This window comes from Peromyscus maniculatus, chromosome 22 (assembly GCF_049852395.1).
Source record: "Peromyscus maniculatus bairdii isolate BWxNUB_F1_BW_parent chromosome 22, HU_Pman_BW_mat_3.1, whole genome shotgun sequence".
Taxonomy (NCBI): domain Eukaryota; kingdom Metazoa; phylum Chordata; class Mammalia; order Rodentia; family Cricetidae; genus Peromyscus; species Peromyscus maniculatus.
The window spans coordinates 1,806,758-1,813,320 of record NC_134873.1 but is presented as its reverse complement, the minus strand read 5'-3'; positions in this window follow the sequence as shown (position 1 = coordinate 1,813,320).

Genomic DNA, 6,563 nt, shown 5'->3' with positions numbered 1-6,563 from the left:
ACCTTTCAGATTTTCTGCCTCCAGCCTCCTTCACTGAGATCATCTCAAGCAACTGGGAGCTGCTGCAACACTCAAACTAAAGTACTAGGCCTTTGCTGAATGCCCATTACATAAGAGCTCTTGAAAGGGCATCTTTAGACTAGTCCCCCTATCCACAGTAGTTGGGTGTCCAGCCCAAAGATGCCCATAGTCGACTTTTCACAAGGACAAAATCAGCTGGTGCCTGGGAAACAGTGGCACCCAACTAATGTGACTGCCCTGTATGTGTGACCAGGACAGCTATGTTGTAAGGGAGGGATCACTGGGAAAGAAATGATGACACTTCTAGTCCCAGCTTGAGGTTCATGACCCTCTTTTGGGGTGAAACCTCAGACTTTGTGTCCCTTTTTTTTTTTTTTTTACCTGTGTCAGTATTTATTTATTCTTATTAACTTTTTTTTTTTTTTTGTAAGAAAACCAAAACGGGATGATGTGTTTTTCATGAATTAAATAATATGCACGTAAATATAAAACCTGCCAATCTGTTTAGCAGCCAAACATTTGGAAGTTACCAAACAGAGTAGAAACTGTGGCTTTTGACCCAGCCGTTGACAGCCCTGTAATATCAGCTACTCTAGAGGATGGTGGTGGAAGGCAGTTTACAAGACAAAGGCCAGCACCTGAAACTTAGTAGGACCCTGTCTTAAAATAAAGTTAAAAAGAGAGCTACTGGGCAAGGGGTGGGAGATGGCTCAGTGATTGAGGGTGCACATTGCTTCTGTAGAGGACCAGAGTTCCATTCCCAGCACCCACATCAGGCAGCTCAGTACTGCTATGCCCCCTGCTGGCCTCATTGGCACCTGCACTCACATGTACACACACACACACACACACACACACACACACACACACACACACACACCAAAACTGAAAGTAAAATTCTCATTTAAAGAGGGCCAGACTATATAGCTCAGTGGTAGAGTACTTGCCTGCTATGTTCAAGGCTCCAAGTTCAGTTCTCAGTACTGATCCCCTCAGCTTCCCAAGTAGCTGGGATTACAGGCATGCACCACCATGTGCAGCCTTGAACTGTTCCAGCATTGTTTCGATGCCACTACCCACGTGGCTGTCTTCTAAGATGGCTGCCCTCTGTATCTGTCTGAGTTGTCCACCTGCTTCCAAAAGACAAGTTGTCTGACTAGGCTTTCCATGCCCTGTATCCTGCAACTCCTTCTCAGTGTGAAGCCCCATTCAGGATTTTGCTCCAAATGAACTGGTCCTCTGAAGCCACAGTGTTGCTTCTCACCTTGCTCTGAACACTCACAGAAACAGGACAGCACAGAAGATGAGCAGTCTCTCTCTCTCCTCTGGGACATCATGTTCCTAGTTACCAAACGATAACTCAAAATCACCTATGAATCCCAAGAGCATTCAACAGAGTCCAAACCTGTCAGGACCCTGATCACTTGTCTCTTTCCTACAGTCCAGCAGCTGGCTCTGCAGATCCCCAAATCAACCTGCTCAGATAAAACCAACACTGGATATAAAGTGTTCAGTTAGCCAAACCTAGAGCTGCACTCCCATGATCTCAGCATTTAGGAGGCTGAGACAGCAGAAGTAGGAGTTCAAGGCCAGCCTGAGTTGAGTAGAAACACCCCATATCAGAAGGTCAATCAATCAGCTCACATCTAGCCTCAAGAGCTCTTGATATTTGATGGGTTCTGGAGTAAGAAAGGGCAGTTTTCTTCAGTGGTGTGGCCCATGATAGGTTGCCCATGCTCCAGTGGTTGGTGGGCAGCACTAAATTGACTCAGTGCATTCTTTAGAGGAAGGGGAAAATAAAGAGGAGGAGGTAGCAACATGAAGTTAAAAGGAGTTAGGAGAAGTCAAGAAGAGTTGAAGAGGAAAAAGAAGAGAGTTAGACATGATCTAAATATACATGTGCTTATATATGAAACTACCAAGGAATACTTTTTAAAACTCTATGGTAAGGCTGGAGACACGGTTCAGAGGTTAACAATGTTTGCTGCTCTTTGAAAGGACCAGGTCGGGTGGCTAAGAGCCAGAGGATCCAACTCTTTCTTCTGTCTCTATAGTCACTGAACTCAAGTGCACATATCCACATGTGAATACACATAATTAAAAGCATAAAAATAATTTCTATTTTATGTGTGTGAGTGTTTGACTCCATGTATGTATGTGCACTGTGTGTGCTGTGACCATGGAGTCCAGAAAGGGGCCTTGGATCCTCTGGAAAAAGAGCTACAGGGAGTTGTGAGCAGCCCTGTGGGTGGTGGGAGAAGAATCTGGGTTCTCTGTGAGAGCAACAGGCACTCTTAAATGTTCAGCCATCCCTCCAGTCTCAAAATAAATCTTTTTTTAAAAAAAATCAATGGTAGTGTGAATTTAGCCCGTGTAAAGGATTGGATTTAATTCTCGGCACTAAAAGTCGATCAATCAATTGATAAAAAGTTGTTCAATTTGCATTTGTACTGGGCACAAACAGACTTTTCCTCTTATTCCATAAACAATATAGCATAGCAAGTATATGCAGAGTATTAAAGTTGTGCTAGGTGGAGTTATTCTTATATTTATTACTGCATGTGTGTGGTCAGAGGACAACTTTTTTGGTGTCTATTCTCTCCTCTACCATGTAAGTCCCAGAGATTGAACACAGGACTTCAAGTTTGGTGACAAGCTCCTTTACCCACTATGCTAGGTGTTAAACATAATATAGAGATGAGTTAAAAATGAAAGAAGACAGGAATGTGTTCTGTGCAAATATGATGCCATTTTATGTACAAGACTTTTTAAATACAAGGGGTTTGGAGTCTACCTTGGATGGAGGGTGTGTCTGGAACAAATTCTCTGAGACCCACAAACAACAAGATAGTGTGGGAGTTGACGTGATAGTCTGTGAATCAAATATGGCCTGATATCTGTGTTGTTGGCATTTTTTAATCATGGTATTGGCACACAGCTGCATTTATTCACTGTGTATTTCTGCAGGTGCTTTCAAGCTTTGGTGGGAAAGGTGAGTTGCTGGAATAGGGTTCACAAAACAAACTATTTGCAGAAGTGGGGGTGGGGAGGACAAGGTGGTTTGATGGGTAAAGAGGATTGCTGCCAAGCTGGATGGCCTGAGTTCAGTCCTGGCCCCACACGGTGAAAGGAGAGAACTAACTTCCACAGATTGTCCTCTGACTACTTTGTACACACTCACACACACACACACTCTCTCTCTCACACACACACATACACACACTGAATAAATGTGATTTTTTTAAAGGCTGACTGTAGGCTAGTAAAAGCATACATGAGTGATGGATTAATAGGGCATGGCTCAGGAGTAGAGCATTCATCAAATGTACAGGAGGCCCTGAGTCCCATCCTAGAAGTAGAGGAAGAGAAGGGCCAGCAGGGAATAATTAACAATTAAGAACAATTCAATAAATAATCAGAAATCCAAAAGGTACAGGGTTGAACTCAAATGCAAGGCTATGTTCCGCACCTTCACCATGCCTGCCTAGATCACTGTAAACGTATACAGCTGTGATTTTCACTATGTTAATTCTTCCCTTTTGTCTCACTGGACATGTGATAATTGCTCCCACTCACAGAGCACAGTGAAACCTTTCAGAACAAGAAGGCAAACCATGATGCCAGATCAAATTTCTTAGCACTTTCATCTCCATTAGCCTGGAACATTGAACCCCTGTCTTCTAATCCTTTATACAATTTTTTCCACACTAAAAAAATGGGTTTTATGTGTACACTGGGAGAAAATTGAGCTTTGTTTGAAATTTTAGGCAGTCTGACAATGGAACAACTATATGAGAAGATTAATATTGATCGAATTATGCACTTTATTACTTTTCTTATCCTCATTTTACTATTTAAAAAGATAGTCAATATAAGTGACAGGATAAAAGTTTTAGAAAAATCTGTTAAGCCTGTTAAAATGAATTATAGAGAAATTCAAATTCAGAGAGAAAAAATTAACAGTGAAGTTGTTTCAAGATTGGATCATAAGGTTACAGAAAGAAAGCCTGTTTTCACACAATCGACCTTAATTTATCCAGTAACTGTACAGCAGTTACCTGATCAAGTGAATACACAAAATATTTGGACTCCAATGGAAATGTTAGATTTACGAAGGTTTAAGGAAGCAATAGTATCTTATGGCATGCATTCCCCGTATATAAAGCAAATGTTAAACTCCTGGTGAACATATAATAGGAGTATACCACAGGACTGGCCGGAGCTGGCACAGGCTGTTCTGGAACCTGGTCAATGGCTCCAGTGGTAAATGTTGTTCAAGGAAGAGGCTAAAAACATAGAAAAACAATGGAGGGATAAAGCAATACAAGTCTTCCGGGATCAGCTTGTTGGAGAAGGCCAATATGCTGCAGTACAAACACAATATTTATATGATATCCAAACCTTAATTCTATGTCAAATGGCAGCCTTGAATGCATGGGACAGAGTTGAGAAATCAGGAAAGAAAACTGAGTCATTTACAAAGGTTATACAGGGCCCAAAATAATCTTTCACATATTTTTTACAAAGACTGGCTTCAGCAGTAAAGAGAATGATCCCGGATTCAGAAGCTAGTCAGATAATAATTGAATCTTTGGCCTTTGAGAACATGAATGCAGCATGAAAAAGAATAATCAGGCCGTTAAAGGCAAAATCTGCACCCTTGGAAGTTTGGATTAGAGACACGATAAATGTTGAGGCTCATGATCATGATGCTCTGTGGGTAGGAGAAGCAATTTCAAAAGTTTTGAGGAATGTTATATGTTTTGGATGTGGAAAAGCAAGGACATTTGTAAAGGGACAGTAAATAGGTCATTCCTAGAAACAATGTTTCTTCAAGGAACAATGGCAACAGAATGCCCCTTCCTTCTGGAGTATGCAGAAGGTGTGGCGAGGGAAAACACTGGACCAACTAATGTAGATCAACAAGGGAGAGGCAACTTAGTCTTTTGACTTGGTCTTCGTGAAACTTCCAGAGGGGCCTCAGGCAGGCCCCCATAACAAATCCAGTTCAAACTTTTCCTGCAGTTGTAGAGAAAACCCCTACTCAGAACAATTAAATAACCAAATGCCTATTGGAATAAATCATGCTGTTCAGGATGATGAAACAGAGAGAATAGAAAATTCAGGAGAAAACATAACGGAACATTTTTTGCAAACTTCTATTAATGAACAAAGATCAATATTAACAATAAGAATAAATGGTGTTTTATTGTCTGGTCTGGTAGACACAGGTGTGGATGTTACCATAATTGCACCAGAATTTTGGCATCCAACTTGGCCTTTTCAGGTGGTAAACATTCAACTGTTGGAATTGGAACATTATCTCAAGTGAAACAGAGTGCAAGATGGCTCAAATGTATAGGTCCAGAAGGACATAGAGGAAAATTAAAACCATATGTGGCTCACATAACTATGAACCTGTGGGGTCGAGACCCGTTGCAACAATGGAATACTCAGATTAACATCCCGCAAATCTCAGAAACAAATCATAAAGTAGCACATGTTTCTGAGAGAAATATTAGAAGATATTATTCTAATGAGTGGTCACCAGCCATCCATATTATACAAGAACAGGGCACAACAACTGATGGTTTTCCAAAAACACCAACAGCTCTACCTTTAAAATGGTTAACAGACAAGCCTGTATGGGTTCAGCAATGGCCTTTAAAAATAGAGAAACCTCAGGCTTTAGAAGAGCTGGTAGGAGAACAGTTAAATGCTCAGCATATTGAAGAATCAACCAGTCCTTGGAATTCTCCTGTATTTGTTACTAAAAAGAAATCTGGTAAATGGAGAATGGTAACAGACCTTAGAGCAATTAACAAAGTAATTCAGCCAATGGGCTTTCTACAATCTGGAATTCCTTTGCCTACTCTGTTCCCAAAAGGATGGCCTCTCATAATTATTGATTTAAAAGACTGTTTCTTTTCAATGCCCTTATAAAAAAAAGACAGAAAAAGATTTGCTCTCACAGTGCCTACTTATAGTAATTCTCAACCAGTTAAAAGATTTCAATGGAGGGTCCTCCCTCAGGGAATGTTGAATAGCCCAACTCTATGCCAATATTTTGTACAACAGCCATTGGAAGTGATACGTAAAAAATTTCCTAAATCTATAATTTATCATTATATGGATGATATTTTACTAGCTGACTCAAATGCAGATACTTTAGAAAGAATGAAGAAGTAAAGAAAATTTTGCCGTGCTGGGGATTACAAATTGCTCCTGAAAAGATACAAAGAGGAGCTTCTATTAATTATTTAGGATATAAAATAGAGCTACAAAAAATTAGACCCCAAAAGGTGCAAATTAGGAGAAATCGACTACAGACTCTTAATGACTTTCAAAGATTATTTGGAGACATTTCTCATCTACGAACTATTGTTGGGGTAAAAAATGATGAACTGAATAATTTGTTCAAAACCTTAGAAAGTGACAAGGACTTACATAGTCCAAGAGAATTATCACCTGAAGCTGAGAAAGAATTGGCCTTGGTAGAAAAGAGTACATGAAGGGCATGTGGATCGTATTGATCTAAAGCT